We start from the raw sequence: 20,205 nt of genomic DNA on the forward strand, positions 1-20,205 counted from the left end.
AAAAAAAAAAAAGGAATGAACAAGTAGGGAAAAAGCAGTTTACAGACAGATCTCACACTTTCATAAAATCAGTGAGGGAACTAATAAAGCAAAATTATCAAGAGCTCGATGTGTGCCAAAAACTGTTCTAATTCCCCAAGACATATAAACACATTTTTTAATCTCACATAGCCACAGGATGTTGCTATTATTACACCCATATTAAAGACTGAAAAACTGAGTCACAGAGAGCTTTCAACGGGCATTTAACTATAAAGCAAAAGGTTCAAAATACGTTAAGATCAAGTATTTAAAAATTATGTTAAAAGGAGTCATCAAAATGGTGGCGTGAGGTGAGCCTCTGTAAAACTCCGCTGGAATGTACAACTTATCGAACAACAATAACTCCACAAAGGACTCTCTGCACAGCAGACAGGCAAGACGAAGAGGCCCACTACTGAATTCACCTAAAGGTGGGAGAATCGCGCGAGCGGGAGGAAGGAAGGGAGAAATGCGGAGACGAAGCTGCATGGGCGCAGGACGCAGACCTAGCTCAGTGCTCCGAGCTCGCTGCATCCTGGAACTACCGCAGCTGCGGGAGAGGGAAGGACTCGGACTGCTAGGGCTCCGCTTACGGCCCACAGGGCTGAGGGGGCAGCATACAAAACCGCTGAACCCAACGCTCACGGCAGACCTCGGAGAAAAGACTGAGAGAAGAAGGCTGAAAATGGTGGTTTTCACAAGCCCTCACTGCCAAACAGAAAATGGAAACCTTAGGCACAGAGACTAGCTGCCCCCTCCCTACCCTCCCAGAGCTCGCCCCGCCCCCACCTGCCCGGTGTTAGAAGCAGAACAGTAGCAGTGTCAGATCAAAAGAACAGAATATTTGCTATTCTGAGAACTGTGGACCGCAGACACAGATTCGCAGCTCAACTAGTTCCGGCAAAGGGGAGGGAGCTGTGGAAGCAAGACTGGCTGTGGTGGTGGTCGCCACCATTGCTCCGGGCCACCTCTCACAACTCACCCAGCCCCCGACCCCACCTATCTGGGCAGATCGCTGCAGGAGTAAACAGAACTGCTGAAATATACGGGCTCTGAATCTGGTGCAGAAAGAGCTTTGGAACTTCAAAAGCTCTCCGCATACCAATAGGGACATGGCGCCCTGTGACTCAGGCTAACTATTAACAGAGGATAAGCCCATCTCCCAGGGAATCCCCCAATTGTGTGAGAAGCTGGAATAGTGCAGAGAAAACATAGCACTACTGCGTGAGAGAAAAAAAAAAGGCTGCAGTCAGAGAGAAAATAAAACATTCTACCAACAAGTACTGAAAAACAAAAGAAAGCCCACTTCCTACCAACCTGTTGCAGAAGCCACTCCTGCAGATGTCTAGGAAGAGAAATAATAAATCAGTAATTGCCATGAATAACCAAGGCAACAAGACAGCTCAGAGAGAAAGTGAAAAGTCTCCAGAAAAGGAACTTAAAGATATGAAAATCTGTGACTTAAATGACAGACTTCAAGATTGCAGTTCTGAAAAAACTCAACGAGATGCAAGAAAACACAAAAGACAGTTTAATGAACTCAGAAACACAATCAAAGCACAACACGAGCATTTTACAAAAGAGATTGAAATTTTCAAAAAGAACCAAAGAGAATTTCTGGAGATGAAGAATTCAACAGAAGAAATTAAGAATGAAATAACCAGCTTAGGTAGTAGAGTTACCCAGATGGAGGAAATAATCAGTGACATCGAAGATAGAAACCTGGAAATTACAAAGATGGAAAAACAAAGAGACTTGAGACTTAAAAGAAATGAAAGAACTCTAGAAGAATTTTCTGACTCCATCAGAAAGAGCAATATAAGAATAATGGGCATACCAGAAGGAGAAGACAGAGAGAAGGGAACAGACAATATATTCAAACAAATTGTCGATGAGAACTTCCCAAACTTGTGGACAGAACTAGATCCTCAGATACAAGAAGCAAATAGAACACCTAGTTACCTCAATCCCAACAGGCCTTCTGCAAGGGACATTGCATTGAAGCTGTCTAAAATCAACGACAAAGAAAGAATTCTCCAGACAGCCAGAAAAAAGAAGACGGTAACCTACAAAGGAAAGTCCATTAGATAATCATCAGATTTTTCAGCAGTAACTCTACAAGCCAGGAGGGAGTGGAACCAAATATTCAAACTATTGAAAGAGAGAAATCATGAGCCAAGAATAATATATCCAACAAAGATATCCTTTAGAATGAAGGAGGAATAAAGACCTTTCCATACATACGTAAGCTGAGGGAATTTTCTAATACACGACCTGCACTACAAGAAATACAAAAGGAGGCTATTCGACCACCATCAACAGGGACAATTTGTGGCAACATAAAAAGGGGGAGAGTAAAGGCCTGAACCGGAATGTGGGAATGGAGAAAGTAAGCGTGCTGAAGAAAATGGAATACTCTAAATATCAAACTTTCTTTTACATAAACTTAAGGGTAACCACTCAAAAAAATTCCAGAACTGATATATATATATATATATATATATATATATATATATATATATATATATATATATATATATATACTGTAATTAAAAAAGAAACAGAGGGAAACATCATAGAATACCACCACACAGAAATGATAGACAACAACAAAAAGGCAAAGAAACAATGGAGACACAGCCTTACCAGAAAACTAAAGATAGAATGACAGGAAATCCTCACGTATCAATAATCACCCTAAATGTAAATGGACTGAACTCACCAATAAAAAAGCACAGAGTAGCAGATTGGATCAAAAAACTAAACCCAACCATATGCTGTCTCCAAGAGACACATCTCAGCTACAAGGACAAGCATAGACTCAAAGTGAAAGGGTGGAAATTGACACTCCAAGCAAATGATACCCAGAGAAAATCAGGTATAGTCATAATGATATCAGATGAAACAGACTTCAGAGTGAAAAAGATAACAAGAGACAAAGATGGACATTTCATCATGGTAAAGGGGACTATACAACAAGAAGACATAACAGTCATCAATATACCAAGCGACTATTAACAGAACTAACGGGAGAAATTGACCAAAACACAATTATACTAGGGGACTTAAATTCATCATTGACAGCTATGGATAGATCATACAACAGAAAATAAATAACAAAATAGCATCCCTAAATGACACTTTAGATGAAATGGACATAATTGACATATATAGAGCACTTCATACTAAAACATCAGACTATACAGTTTTTTCTAGTGTACACGGAACATTCTCAAGAATAGACCATATATTGGGACATAAAATCAGCCTCAGCAAATTTAAGAAGATTGAAATCTTACCAAGCATATTCTCTGATCACAAGGCTTTGAAATTGGATATCAACTGCGAAAAGAAAGCAGGAAAAAACACAAATACATGGAGATTAAACAACATACTTTTAAAGAACGACTGGGTCAAAGAAGAAATTAGAGGAGAGCTCAAAAGATACATAGAAACAAAGGACAATGAAAATACATCCTACCAAAATTTTTGGGATGCAGCGAAAGCATATTTAAGAGGAAAATTTATATCATTACAGGCCTATCTCAAGAAACAAGAATAATCCCAAATTAATAACCTCATATTACACCTTAAAGAACTAGCAAAAGAAGAACAAGTGAAACCCAAGGTCAGCAGAAGAAAGGAAATAACAAAAATTAGAACAGAACTAAATGAAATAGAAAACAAAAAGACAATAAAAAATTAATATGACAAAGAGCTGGTTCTTTGAAAAGATTAACAAAATTGACAAACCTTTGGCTAGACTCACTAAGATAAAAAGAGAGAAGACACTAATTAACAAATCAGAAATGAAAAAGGGGAAGTTATCACAGACACCACAGAAATACAAAGGATCATGCAAGAATACTATGAAGGACTATATGCCACCAAATTCAATAACCTAGAAAAAATGGACAAGTTCTTAGAAACATATAGCTTTCCAAGGCTGAACCATGAAGAACTGGAAAATCTAAACAGACTGATCACCAGTAACGAAATTGAATCAGTCATCCAAAACCTTCCCAAAAGCAAAAGTCTGGGACCAGATGGCTTCACTAGTGAATTCTACCAAACCTTCAAACAAGATCTAATACCAATCCCGCTCAAATCTTCCAAAAAATTGAATAAGAGACAGTACTCCCTAACTCATTTTATGAGGCCAACATTACCCTGATACCAAAACCTGGTAAGGACAACACAAAAACAGAAAACTACAGACCAATATCTCTGATGAATACTGATGCAAATATCCTAAACAAAAGTCTAGCAAATCGAATACAACAATACATTGAAAAGATTATTCATCACGACCAAGAGGGGTTTATTCCGGGGCACAAGGATGGTTCAACATCTGCAAATCCATCAATGTGATATACCACATAAACAAAATAAAGGACAAAAATCATATGATTATATCAATTGATGCTGAAAAAGCATTTGACAAGATACAACATCCATTTATGATTAAAACACTTAATAAAATAGGTATAGAAGGAAAATACCTTAACATAATAAAGGCCACATATGACAAGCCCTCAGCTAATCTCATAATTAATAGTAAAAAACTGAAGCCCTTTGCTCTACGTTCAGGAACACAAAAGAGCTGTCCTCTATCACCTCTGCTTTTCAACATAGTGTTGGAAGTCCTTGCCAGAGCCATTAGGCAAGAGAAAGAAATAAAAGGCATCCAAATTGGGAATGAAGAAGTTAAATTGTCACTCTTTGCAGATGACATGATGCTATATATAAAAAACCCTAAGGACTCCACCAAAAAGCTGTTAGAAACAATCAACGAATACAGTAAAGTTGCTGGCTACAAAATCACCTACAAAAGTCCATTGCATTCCTATATACTAACAATGAAATCTCAGAAAAAGAAATACAAAAAACAATTCCCTTTGCAATTGCAGCAAAAATAATAAAATACCTAGGAATAAACTTAACCAAGGATGTGAAGGATTTATATGCTGAAAATTGTAAGACATTTATGAAAGAAATTGAAGAAGATATAAAGAAATGGAAAGACATTGCGTGTTCATGGATTGGAAGAATCAACATAGTTAAAATGGTCATATTACCCAATGCAATATACAGATTTAATGCAATCCCCATCAAAATCCCAATGGCATTTTTTAAAGAAATAGAACAAAAAATCATCAGATTTGTTTGGAACCACAAAAGACCCTGAATAGCCAAAGCAATCTTAAGAAAAAAGAACAATACTGGAGGTATCACACTCCCTGATTTTTGCTTGTACTACAGGGCTACAATAATCAAAACAGCTTGGTATTGGCAGGAAAACAGATACATAGACCAATGGAATAGAATTGAGAACCGAGAAATAAAACCACATAAATTTGGACAGATAAATTTTGACAAAGAAGCTAAAAACATACAATGGAGGAAAGACAGCCTCTTCAATAAACGGTGTTGAGAGAATTGGATAGCCACATGCAAAAGAATGAAACTGGACTGCTATCTGTCACCGTGTACCAAAATTAATTCAAAATGGATCAAAGACTTTAGCATAAGACCTGACACAATAAACTGCATAGAAGAAAACATAGGTACTAAACTTATGGACCTTGGGTTCAAAGAGCATTTTATGAATTTGACTCCAAAGGCAATGGAAGTAAAAACTAAAATAAACAAATGGAACTATATGAAACTTAAAAGATTCTGCACAGCAAAAGAAACCATCGACAAAATAAAGAGGCAACCAACTGAATGGGAGAAGATTTTTGCAAACAGTGCCTCCAATAAGGGCCTAATATCCAAAATATACAAGGAACTCATGAAGCTCAACAACAACAAAACAAACAACCCAATTGAAAAATGGGCAGAGGACCTGAAGAGACATTTCTCCAAAGAGGACTTACAAATGGCAAATAGACATATGAAAAAATGCTCAACATCACTAATCATCAGAGAAATGCAAATAAAAACCACAATGAGATATCACCTCACCCCAGTCCGAATGGCTATCATCAACAAGACAGATAGTAACAAGTGTTGGAGAGGCTGTGGAGAAAAAGGAACTCTCATACACTGTTGGTGGGAATGCAGACTGGTGCAGCCGTTATGGAAGGCAGTGTGGAGGTTTCTCAAAAATTTATGAATAGAATTACCATATGACACAGCAATCCCTCTCCTGGGTATCTACCCCAAAAGTTTGAAAACATTTATCCATAAAGACACGTGTGCTCCAATGTTCATTGCTGCTTTGTTTATGGTGGCCAAGACATGGAAACAACCAAAATGTCCTTCGATAGATGAATGGATAAAGAAGTCGTGGTATATATACACAATGGAATACTATTCGGCAGTAAGGAAAGATGATATAGGAACATTTGTGACAACATGGATGGATCTTGAGAGTATAATGCTAAGCGAAATAAGTCCGATAGAAAAAGCAGAGAACCCTACGATTTCACTTATATGTGGTATATAAACCAAAAACAACAAAAGAACAAGACAAACAAATGAGAAACAAAAACTCATAGACACAGACAATAGTTTAGTGGTTACCAGAGGGTAAGGGGGGTGGGGGGAGGGAGATATATGGTGATGGAAGGAGAACTGACTCTGTGTGGTGAGCACACAATGGGATTTATAGATGATGTAATACAGAATTGTACACCTGAAATTATGTAATTTCACTAACAATTGTCACCCCAATAACTTTAAAGAGAAATCCCATTTAAAAAAATCTAAAAAAAAAATTATGTTGCAATGGGCTATAAGGATTTTTTTTCTATATCTCCATTGTAATCACTTTCAAGGCCTGAGCAATTTTTTATTTTTATTTTTCGCAATTGCACAAGGAAGTTAATCAGTGTATTTTGCCAAAGCTGCCTTTGTGAATGCATTGGAAGCAAGTGACACATCACTGCTCCTGTAGAAGGAGAGTTTCCAGTCTGCACTTCACCACCTGGACCGCTCCTCGGTGGGCTGTGCCCCTGCATACCTCCTGCACGGAGATCAAGCGTGTACAGGTGTGGAGGTAGGTGTAGGCACATATGCTGTGTTTGATACTAATCAGACAAAACCACAAATATATTCCTGCAAAAGGAAAACAACCTTTCGAAAGTGAGCTCCGTAGCTTGGAGGAGAAGGGAAAATGACTGGGGAAAATATGCATATTTATGAACATGCCATTATCTCAGTGCAAGATATAAGAAAGCCAGAGAAGAGTTGGTCCTTCGTTAAGAAATAATTCTAGTACAATGGCTTGTTTTGTTAAGTCATCTGCCCAAAGACACATACAACTGATTGTGGAGAAAGGCAGGAAAGAAGCTCTCGACTTTGGTTGCCAGAGGACAGGAGAAACATTTTTCCCCTAACCCCTATGAAAGCTTTTATGCATAAACAAACAGAAACTAAGAAGAGTAATATTAAAGTTACCAGTATGGCTTAAGGGACGTCGTTACATAGTTGGGAAGTGACGAAATTGGCTTCGATTCAATTCAGTAATAATTTACTGAGTGTCTCTTCTTGGTCCTACCGGCCAAACCGAAGGATGGGAGGAACAGAAGGCAAAAACCAATGCACCAACGAGGCTATGCTTTTCTTGGGCCATCACCCAATAGCTTTCTCCCTTGCTGCCAGTACTCTGATCCATACATGCGTGTAGGTGGCCCGGTGGGTACTGACCCCAGTTGCCTGGCCCAGGATGTTCTCACTGCAGGATGGACCCGCCCCAGGTACTCTAAGACACGCACACTTTTTTCTCCTTCTCCTTCTTCCTGTCTCAGTGCATGGGGCTCACCCGCAGGAATGATGCAGGCAAGTGTGCTGATCTTCTGTTTCCTCTCCCTGCTCTTCCTCTTCACCTGTCACCACCTGTTCCTAGCAGAGAGCTCTGCACCTGCTGTGCCCTTGACCTCTCGGTAAGTATTTGTTAACATCAAGGTTTAAGTTATAGATGAGAAACGTCTAGATGTTTTCAATAGAGGAGATCTAATTGACTTAGAGCTATGTAGCTGCAGATAAAGATATCATGCCACAAAAGAATCAGTGGTAGGAAGTCAGTGTGTGTGCGTGTGTACATGATATGTATATACATGTGGTATATAGACACATAATACAGAGGGGGCCAAAAAATTGTGTACACGTTTTAAGAAAGGAAAACTGTATTAAAACTATAATACTGATAACAAAAGATGAATACAAGTCACATTTGACTTCAGCAATTACAAGAGGTGCTCAAAGTGGTTGCCATCAGCGTCCAGACACTTCTGATGACGGCATGCTACTGCTTGAGCAACGTTGACCACAGTGTCCACTTGTGTACAGATTTTTGGCACGCCTACATTATATATAGCACAGTATATAGCTAATATGTTATATGTATAGCTACATATGATATACATTATTATAATATCATAATATACTGCATATTATATGTTATGTGTAGCATATTGTATAATACATAGCAGCATACAATTGCATAACATATATTATAATAATATAGAGAAGAACAATATATATATTGTGGGAAGCATGGAGCCCAGGTACCTTAAAGTCATGGTTTCATAAATTGGGAGTTTGACAGGGTGCTAAGGCAGGATATAGCCCCAACATAAACTCCTTCATTTTCCCAGAAGTTCTGAGAGTCTTAAAAAAAATAAAACCAGGTGAGCACACAAATATTAGAACACAAATTTTCTGAAAATCTAAAGCTGATAACAGAAGACTTTAAGAAGATTTGGCATTAATGAGAGGTTTCTTCGGGCATTCCTTAGGACATAGGGCATTCATGTTTCTTTTTTTTTTTATAAGTAATCACTTAAAGTAATTTTAATGTTTTTTTAAATTAATTGGGGTGACAATTGTTAGATGTAATACAGAATTGTACACCTGAAATCTATGTAGTTTCTTTCTTTTTTTAAATTTAGCTGTCAATTTTATTTTTTCATAACAAGATTTTTTAAAAAATATTTTTATTAAAATATAGCTAACAAACAATATTATATTAGGTTCAGGGGTTCACCATAGTTATTCAACATATATATACCCAAAGAAGTGATCACCATGATAAGTCCAACAACCATCTGACACTGTACCATGCTATCACATTATTATTCATTATTTTTCCTATGCTTTACTTTATATTCCACAACTATTTTGTAACTATTAATTTGTACTTCTTAATTCCTTCACCTTTTTCACCCTGTCCCGCAGTACCCCTCCCATATATCACCCCAATAAATCTAGTACCCACCTGGCACCATGCACTGTTATTACAGTATTTTTGAGTATATTCCTTCTGCTATACCCTACACCCCATCACTACTGTGTAACAACAATGTTGTACTTCTTAATCTCTTCCCCTTTTTCACCCACACTCCCAAACCCCCTCCCATCTGACAGTCATCCAAATGTTCCTGTATCTGAGTGTGTTTCTCTTTGTTTGTTTTGTTTTTAGATTCCACATATATGCACAATCACATTGCATCTGTCTTTCTCTAACATACTCCACTCAGCACGATACCTTGCACGTCCATCCATGCAGCCGCTCATGGTAAGAACCCAGTCTCTTCCCTGGCAGAGTAATATTCCATTGTATGTATGTACCACATCCTCTTTATCCATTCTTCCATCCAGGGACACCCAGGCTGCCTTCCTAACTTGGCCATTGTAAAAGTGCTGCACCTGTCCTCTCTAAGTAGCATTTTGGGTTTCTTTGGATAAATACCCAGAAGTGGGATTACTGTGTCCTTTCCTTTAAAGTCTGTTTTATCTCGTATAAGTATTGTTACCTTAGGTTTTTTAAAAAATCATTTTCACGAAATAACTTTTCCATTCCTTTACTTTCAGTCTGTGTGTGTCTTTCAATCTGAAGTTCGTCTCTTTTAGGCAGCATATATAAGGGTCTTGTATTCTTATCCATCCAGCAACACTCTTTTTGATCAGATCATTTAATCCATTCACATTGAAAGTAATTGTTGATAGATATGTAGTTATTGCTATTTTATTATTCATATTTTTGATCATTTTTTTCTATCTTAAAGAAATCCCTCTAACATTCCCTGTAATACTGGTTTGGTGGTGATGAACTCCTTTAGCTTTTTCTTGGCTGAGGAGCTCCTTATTTGTCCTTTGACTTTAAATGACAGCTTTGTTGGGTAGAGTAATCTTGGTTGTAGGTCCTTGCTTTTCATCGCATTGACTATTTTGTGACACTCCCTTCTGGCCTGCCAAGTTTCTGTTGAGAAATCAGCTGACAATCTTATGGGAGATCCCTTATAAGTTACTAGTTACCTTTCTCTTGCTGTTTTTAGGATTCTCTCTTGTCTTTAACCTTTGCCATTTTAATTATAACGTGTCCTTGTATGGGCCTGTTTATGACTCTGTGCTTCCTGGACTTGTATGTCTATTTCCTTCATCAGATTAGGGAAGTTTTCAGTCATTATTTCTTCAAATAGGTTCTCAATCCCTTGCTTTGTCTATTCTCTTTGTGATACCCCTGTAATGTAAATGTTCTTATGGTTGATGTTGCCCCAAAGGTCTCTTAAAATACCCTCATTTTTTTTGGATTCTTTTTTCTTTCTGCTGTTCTGATTGGGTGTTTTCTGCTAACTTGTCTTCCAAATCATTGATTCGATCCTCTGCTTCATCTAGTCTGCTGGTGATTCCTTCTAGTGAATTCTTCATTTCAGTTATTGTATTCTTCACTTCTGAGTGGTTCTTTTTTATGGTTTCTATGTTCTCTTTTTATGCTTGCTATCTCTCTGTTGAAGTTCTCACTAAGTTCCTTGGGCATCCTTATAACCAGTGTTTTGAACTCTGGTAGGTTGCTTGCCTCCATTTTGTTTAGTACTTTTTCTGGAGTTTTCTCTAATTTTTTTATTTGGGATGCATTTCCTGATTTCCTCATTTTTGCTGCTTCTCTGTTTGTTTCTATGTATTAGGTAGATCTGCTATGTCTTCCAGTCTTGGCTGGGTGGACTTATGTAGTGGGTGCCCTCTGGGGCCCTGACGGTCTCCCTGGTCACCTGCTTCAAGTGCTCCAGGAGTATCCCTTGTGTGGTTTGTGTGTGCCCTCCTGTTATAGTTGAGCCTTGATTGCTGTTGGCATGTCAGTGGGTAGGATTGACCCTCAGGCCGATTGGCTGTGGGGTTTGGCCATGTCCATAGTTTACATGCTGCTATGTGGGAGGCTTACCCAGCTGAGTGGGATTCACCCCAGTGAGCTCTGGTGCCTGTTGAGGCTGCCCTTTGGGTGTGCACTTGTGGGACTAATTGAGCTGTGCTCTGCTGTGTTCTGATGCCAACTTCCAAGTATGTTGGTTCAGGAGCTCCTTAGGAGGGGCTCCGGTGCAGGCTGAAGACACTACTGCCTGTGACCAACTGGGGACTCCCAGGTAGGAGCTATAAAGTGATCCACAGTTGTTTGCTGACTGTGCTGTCCTGGAGGTGCATGGGAGAGGCCACACTACAAACTGAGGACATCTTCCACCAGTACCAGTCCTGGGGTGGCTCCAAACATTCTAGGACACCCTCAGGCCTGCTGCCACCTGCCGCTCCCTTAAGGTTCAGCCAATGATAAAGCTTTGTGCAGTACACAAGTTGGGTGAGGCAGGGTCTCAAGGAGTCACTAGAATGGGAAGAGTTGTCTGCCTGCCTGGGACCCGTAGACTCAGATAGTTTTCCAAGAAAGAGTGCAGTGCAGGTGGGTCTGGCTGCTCATGGAGAAAGCACCTCTGTCATTGGGAGAGTTGCATGGGACTGGGTCCTGGTGAATCAGCAGTGTGGAGCTGTGGAACCCAACAGGCCAATCAGATTTAGATTTGGCCGTAAGCATAGGCGGCGGGCTCAGCACAGGAAAGATGGTGCCTGCCTGCTGTTTGCATGGGAGGAGGATCTTCTCATAAGGAAAATGCTGACTGTCCTCCAGCCTTCACCTCAAAGCCATACACCTCAGTCTGTTCCCTGTATGCCTCCATCACCTTCTCCACCCCTACGCTGGAGCCCCAGGTGAGTGTCTGCGAGCAAATAAGTCTGTGTGTGGGCCATTTAAGAGAATGCCTGGGTTTCCCGCGGCCTTCCATCCCTCTAGTTTTCACAGCCAGAAGTTGTGGGGCACCAGTACCTGGTCTGGGGAGCCTGGTGTGGAGGCTAAGGGTCCCTTGCTCCTCCGGGGGGAACCTCTGTGGGTGGGATCCTCCCGACTTACATCCACCACACCTGAGTGTGGGACCAGCCCGTTTCATTTATCTGCTCCTCCTACCATTTTGACGTGGCTGTTTTTATCCTTAGTTATAACATTTCTGTTTGGCTAGTCTTCAGATGGCTCTCCAGGTTGACTGTTCTGTAATTTAGTTGTAATTTTATATGTTCATGGAAGGAAGCAGGCACAGAGTTTATCTACTCTGCCATCTTGGATCTCCCATTGATGTTTCTTGAATGGCTATGCCAATGCCTACTGGGTGAACAGTCCAACAGAATGTCCCACAGTGCCCCCCAGAGTCCTCTGTGGTTCCCAGAAATCCAGGTCCTAGAGTTCTGTTGGAGCAAAAACACAAGGCAGTGCGTGATTAGGTAATACAGCAATTCCTCTTGACCTTTAATTTCAACTCATTACCTACTAATCTTATGAGCTGATGCACAATTTTAGAGGATGCCAAAATTTTTCTGAACTTATTTAGGCCCATTTTAAAATTAAAGTATAACTCACATACATAAAAGCACACAAATTGTATGTACAGAGCTTGCTAAATGCCCACAAGTTCAGTGTACCTGCACAGCCAGGTAAATGGCAGCGCATTACTGGGCCCCAGGGCCCTTCCCCTTGGCTTTGCCCCCATCACTGCTCTCAGGGAGATCCCTGCCCTGACTTCTGGTCTGCATCCCCAGGAAGCTGTGTGTGTAGGTGACTTTTCCATACACAGAATCATCAAATATGCACATTAGGTCTGTGAGATGCATGTAGGCAGCCACGCGAGATTTTTTTACTAAAAAGAGGTTGCCTTCAAAATCAGCACAGAAATAGTCATTTGTGTAACATTCTATCATCGGTAGCATATGTCTTAGCAACTGAGGAAAAAACACATACCAAAAACCCCTCTCCCTCACGTGTCTGATTCCAGCAGATTGCTGGGAGAGCCTTTCTTCACCAGGAATAAGTCAGTCATCACTGTGTCACCGCATCACAGCCAGTCTGTGTCTGAGCTGGAAAGAGAGGGGAAGGCATTTCTGTCCTGCTGGGACCTGGGAAGGTCTTGCCTTGGAAGTTTCACTGAGATGTGCGCTCATGTTCAGCAAAGGTAAGGGATAGGTTGGTGTTGCCATTTCCTTCTTTTGCTTTTTACAACTTTTATTTATTTCAGTGTGTTTTTCCAGGACCCATCAGGTCCAAGTCAAGCAGTTGTTTCAATCTAGTTGCGGAGGGTACAGCTCACAGCGGCCCATGTGGGGATCTAACCGGCAACCTTGTTGTTAAAGGCACTGTGCTCTAATCAACTGAGCTAACCAGCCGCCCCTGCCATTTCACTCTTTTTTTTTTTTGAGAGAAGGTGTATTTTTATTTATTTATTTATTTATTTATTTATTTATTTATTTATTTATTTATTTATTTATTAGTTTCAGGTGTACAAGACAAGGTAATACTTAGACGTTCATCATTTATATCCCTCACACTGTGAACCCCCCTCCCCCCATCCACTATCCCTCCGACCTCACATTGAACCATCACATTATATATATAAAATTATAGTTGGCATTCATTAATGTTTAGCTTCTGGTGTACAATGCCATGATCAGGTATCCACAGTATCCCTGAGGTGGTCTCCCAAATAGGACGCATTACAACATTATTGAATACCTTCCCCAAATTAATTTTCAAAAAAACCCTGAGGCCATCTTGTGGTTACCAGCTGCTTCCAAATCCCTTCACCTTTCCCCTTATCCCCAACCCCCCCCCCCCACACCCATCTAACCACTCTCGGTTTTTTCTTTGTGTCCCCAAAACTGTTTCTGATTAGTTCATATTGTTTGCATTCCTCAGCACAAGTCTTCAGTCAGTGCATATTGATTGTCTATGCATATTAATTACAAATGATGGCAAGTTAATAGGGTCTCTCCTAATTCGCAGGATATTCGTAAATCTTTTCTGACCTGTTGGCACAAGATTTCCTGAGGCATTAGTTTTACTTCTTGCAGACACGTATGTATTTTCCTGCCAGCATAGCAATTACATATCTATGTATTTGTGCCTGTATGTTTGCTCCTGAGGTTTAAAAGGGAAAAAAAAGGAAGCAATTGAGTGCTGGAACAAAATATTATGTGATATCATGGAGAAATCATCAAAACTAAGTCAGTTTCTTTATGTCTTTATTGGTTTATGTGGAATTGAATGAAAATGTGCTACGCCACATCTTATCAAGAGACCACTGAACTTGGAATGAAAATTCTTGAAATGTCCTCAGTATCAGTCAGATATGTTTCATTTAACATCATGCTTGCTCCAGGGGGCTGTCACGTGAGTACCCTTCTTTCTTATTGCCCCAATATGGATCTGTCACTTGTGAGTAATTCTAAAATTCTATTGAACCTGTATAAGTCTTTGCCCTGAAATCCTTCTGCTTGAAGAACAGGCAGTTAGTTTCATGTGTTAATCAATAACATTCTGAGAATAAGCAAATGCTACATTTTTCCTTCCTGAAATCATTTTCTTTGAACTTCTGTTTCCTAATTCCAGTCTTCCACAAGGCAGTGAAATAATTCTCTCTCTGTCTCTGTCTCTGTCTCTCCCTCTCCTTCTCCCTCTCTGTCTCTCTCTCTCCCTCTCTCCCCCTCTCCTTCTCTCCCCTTCTCCCTCTCTCCCCCCTCCCTCCCCGGACTGCTGGAATCAGAGGGAATGGAGCAAACAATAGTTAGAATTTATTTCAAGTTTGTGATTTCATTAAAATTAAAACATGCATATTGCTCATCTTGAAACTCTTTTAATGGACTTTTTCTCCATGTGGTCCATCATGATCTAGTGAGAGAGTCCCTTCTCTTGACCACGTTGCATTGAGATCATCAAAGTTACACGGATCTGTGAAGGTGCCAGAGGTCGACTCACATGGGAGATGAGGGTGTGATATAAGGAACCCACAGTGAACAGCTGCCTTTACAACATTGAAGTAATTATATCCATAAACAGATTGTGTGTATATATATATATGTATATATGTATCTATATATATATATGTATGTATATATATATGTAGATTGTACACACACACACACACACACACACACACACACACACACATGTATATACCAGGGGGTGCCAAAAAATGTATACAAGTGGACACTTTCGTCAACGTAGCTCATGCAGTAGTTCGCCATCATCAGAAGTGTCTGGACACTGATGGTAACCACTTTGAGCACCTCTTGTAATTGCAGAAGTCATGTGTAACTTGTATTCATCTTTTGTTATCTATATATATTGAGTATTAAAATTTTAATACAGTTTTCCTTCTTAAAATGTGTATATATTTTTCTGGCACCCTCTGTATGTTTTATTAAGCCAATACATGTAACATTGACTATATGCCAGACACAGGCCTCAGCTTTTTCAAATATTAGTGTATTAATAATTTATCACCACTGCTTTACGTAAGATGAACTGGACACAGAATGACTAAGTAGCTCCTCAAGGTCAGAGTTGGGGCGGATTGGAACCCATCTGGGACTCCAGAATGCATGAGTTTCACCGCTTTGGTAAGATCCCTGACCTATCTTTCCTAACATGGAAAGTGATGATTTTAACTAGGTCAGTGCACTTCATTTTAGTATACCATTTTAGACTTCCTAGAATACCATATGCCCTGCCCCTGGCAAAGACCCCACTCAGTGCTGGCTGTTACAGAAGGAAATGTCACCTACTTTGCAGAGCATATTTACAAGGCAAGGAGAAGCATTATAAAGGAAAAATTTCTTTTTTGATTTGTAACTGGAAAAGGATTTCAAAGATGTTCTCAATTTTTAAAATGCTTTCAATGCTTTTCCACAGATACTGAAAGTAAGAAAAATGAAACTGATGAAATTATGCTGATTGCATTAATGTCACCCCCTCAAAGCTAGTCTCCAGTAATAGAGAAAAGCCATAACTAATACTGCCTAGGAGAAGTGGGAAGACATGAGCAGACCAGAATTCATTATTTGATAGACTTCATCTGTACCTAGGATTCTTTTTCTTTAAAAAATACTATCTTTTCTCTTCCTTTGTGATGGAATCAATAGAAACATATATTGGAATAGTGACATATATCATTTCACGTTTTTCTTCTTCTTTTTTCTGATAAAAGATGCTACTGCAGGTATAACTACCACAATGTTATAATTTCCCTCATGATCTTGAGTTCAGAGAAAGTTTTCTCAGATATCACTGATTTACTAGTATGTATGAATAGCATATTTTAGATAATTAAATGTAAGTTTTGAAATCATCAAATGATTGAAACTCTGGCGTGATGCTCATTTGATTTTCTGGGTTGAGGGTTGGCACCTGGTTGGAGGACAGTTTTGCAATCAGTTGTATTAAGGACAAGTAGGCCACCTTCCTACCACAGGTCACCTTCCGATGCCAGGAAAAGCCTTCCCTCATTAGTACTTTTCCTGTTGTTGCTGTTTTTAGTATTTTTAAGCTCTGTTCTAAGTATGCCTCAGTCAGCTTGGGCTTCGAGACAAAGTACCACAGACTGGGTGGCATATAAACAATACAAATTTATGTCTCATGATTCTAGAGACTAGAAGTCTAAGGAAAGGGTGCCACCATGCTCAGGTTCTGGTGAGGACTCTTCCTGGTTGTAGATGATTACCATCTTGTCATATCCTAATGAGGGGGAGAGAGAGAGAGAGAGAGAGAGAGAGAGAGAGAGAGAGAGAGAGAGAGAGAGAGAGACAGAGAGACAGAGAGAGAGAGACAGAAAGACAGAGAGAGACAGAGAGACAGAGATAGAGACAGAGGCACAGGAAATACCTAACTCAAAGCAGAATTCTCCTGAGTTTTTTCAGCTTTTCCCCAGTGCATATTTACATGTTCATAGCATATTGTGTGTGAAATAAAGCATGTTGTAAAACATACATGGTATTACCGATATACCTAAAATGTGGATATATGTCCAAAGAATTGACTGGAAGAATGTCCATCAAAAATAATAGTAGTCATTATCTTTGGTGGCGGGAATGGGTGGTGATTTTTCTGATAACTTCTATTTTCTTCTTGGTGCTTTCTGATATTAGATTTTTATAATGAGTATGTGTCAGTTCTATATAACTAATAGCATCCTTTTAAAAATTGGACAACTTATAAAGATTGCATTTCTTGGTTTTAGAATTCTTATTTAGAATCTTTTTTCTGATCATAACTTTGGAAAAGCAATCAATAGGCAGTTCAGTATATTCTTAGTTGGAAATAATAAAACCGTGTAATTTGGGTACTTGAGAACTATTGTCTTTTTGTTCTTTATCACAGCGGGAGGTGAGTGGGTGTTAAGTCCAAAGCAGTATTATATTATGAGGACAAGCCAGGATTTACTAATGATCAGGAAACAATATGAAATCCATCTTATTGACCTTAAATATCTAGATGACTGGAAAGAAATCCAATTCATTTCCTAAATCATGAGATTGATTGTCTTATGACAGTATTTTTTTCTGCGGACCCTAAGCCCAGCATTTCTGATAATTTATTTTTAAAAATTAGCACATAAATATACTGTCAAGTTTTTTTTTTTATCAATAGCCCACTCATTTTGATATATTTCCGCTGTATCATGAGCACAGGTGTGCTGTAAGTTTAGATGACTTCTTTGAAAAATTCTAATTATAACAGGAAATAACCACATTCACAAAAGTGGCTCATCGCTGATGTTTGGCGCCAAATTATTGGCAGGAACTGCAATGTCTAAGTGGTGCATTTTGTAGGAAAACAATTACTTTGGAGGGAGACAGATCTGGTTTAAACTCAGCTTCATTACTTACCATCCCTATAACCTTGGGCAACCCATTGAATCTCTTTGGGACTTCTTGTAAAATATTGATAATAACACTATTTTAAGATGGATGATAACATGTATATTTTGTCTGCAACAGTGTATGTGATCAATAAATAGTAGCTATTATTTCTGAGAAAAAAAAAGTCAAACCAATGATGGGATATTCGATTAAAAATCAAGGAACAGGAATTGAGTCAACAGCTAATTTTTGGACAATGAAGAAAATGTCATTTAGGGCAGACACCCATCTTCTCCACTGGTGACATTCTGGTTCTTTACATTGAGAAAAAGAAAAAGTATACTCAAACCAGGTAGCTCTCTAGGTAAGGATGACTTTATTCATGGAGAGTGCCTTTCACTGTGGGTCAGCTTAATGGTCATCATAAAAGTATTCTGCTATGATCTTAAGAGAAACGAAGAATCAAGTCATAACCATTTTGAATCCTTTCTTTTTTAAAATTCCCCCAGTGACCCCGCCTAAAGGAGCAAATCTCCTATGAAACCCTAAAATGTACCCAGTCTTGTTGCCAAATGATGTAAAGATCAACATTTACTTATATGTTGTATTTCTACGTTTTCTACTGTGTTTCCCCAAAAATAAGACCGAGCCGGACCATCAGCTCTAATGCATCTTTTGGAGCAAAAATTAACACAAGACATGGTATCATATCATATATCATATCGTATCATATCATAATCATATTATATAAGACCTGGTCTCATATTATAGTAAAATAAGACTGGGTCTCCAAAAGACACATTAGAGCTGATTGTGTGGCTAGGTCTTATTTTCGGTGAAACACAGTAGTTATTTTACTTATGTCTATTTCCGACACAACGTAAAAATTGGTTAGGAGCTGGGGTCCTGTCTTCTACTTCACTCCAGGCCTTCACAAAAGCCTGAAAAAAGAGACACTAAGTGAGCAAAGCATGACTTTAGTGGACTTTCTGGTGTTGATTTTGCCTGTAAACCAACTCATTTTGACAAAAATGTAACACCTTTCACTTTTAAAAAATGTTACGCAGATATGAGAAGTTATAAAAATTTGAAGGGTTTAGTTAATCTGCTTTAATCTTCCCAAGATGGAGCACCTGTAAAAGTCTTAAGTGGATGTGAGCAAGGAAGAGAAAGTGTAGTGAGCTCATTGTTGCCATGTTCAGAATTCGTTCAAAGGTCTAGTTAAGTACATGGTGAACTCATTAGGGACAGACTGACCTTTGCCAACATAGAACAAATTGGAATCTTAAATTTTAAGGAAGTGCCATTAATAATTGAAATGATATTTTAACAATGTGTTTATTTATTTTTTATTTTTTTAAAGGAGGGTGAAGCTCACAGTGGCCTGTGTGGGGATCGAACCGGCAACCTTGGTGTTATCAGCACCATGCTCTAACCAACTGAGCTAACTGGCCACCCCAACACTGCTTTTAAATGAGCACATTTCCAAAGCTGTCTGTACCTCGCGATCTGAACATTTCCAAAAATGTCACTGGTTACAGAAATGTTTAGAAAAAAGAAACGGGCTTTGTTTCATCTGTAAGGACCTAAGGAGATAATTATTACATGTAGTATGGACCAGTGGACAAATGGGGCTTTTAAGACCATCTCCTGTATGGCAAGGCTGTGCTGATGGAGACTGGCCTGGGCAGGGGAGGATGAGGTCCCCTAAGGACACCTTTCTTTGACAAGGAACTTGTCAACACAGCCATGTGGAAATGGAAAGTGTCCACTTCCTCTTCAAACAGGACTTCACTGCTCCCCTGTGGCCTGGGTCCTCACTGTTTTTGATTATGAATGAGCAGCCCATGGCTACCCCTCCTCCTTTCTGCAAGCCCTGGGTCCTCCAGCCCCAGGCAGCCCCTGAGATCACAGAAGCACATTACTTGCCACATGACACACTCACCTCTCATTGCAACTGTTTCCTGTGGGGACACAGCATTTATAGAAAAGGCTTTCCTCACCTTCCATCCACTGTAGGTTGCAGGCCTATTCCATAACATTAATTCTACCCCTCACCAATGACCACATCAATTCAGGAGTTGATAAACTATTTTGGGGATCCGATTTATCAGGTCTGACAGTGCTGCACGCTGAGACACACAGCCCTGCCTCAGCCGGGCGCTCACCCTGGCCCCTATTTGTCATTATTTAATTCAAGGGCCTAAAATTCTCTGACGTTATTAATAGTAAGAT

Source organism: Rhinolophus hipposideros (genome assembly GCF_964194185.1).
Source record: "Rhinolophus hipposideros genome assembly, chromosome: 1".
Classification (NCBI taxonomy): Eukaryota; Metazoa; Chordata; class Mammalia; order Chiroptera; family Rhinolophidae; genus Rhinolophus; species Rhinolophus hipposideros.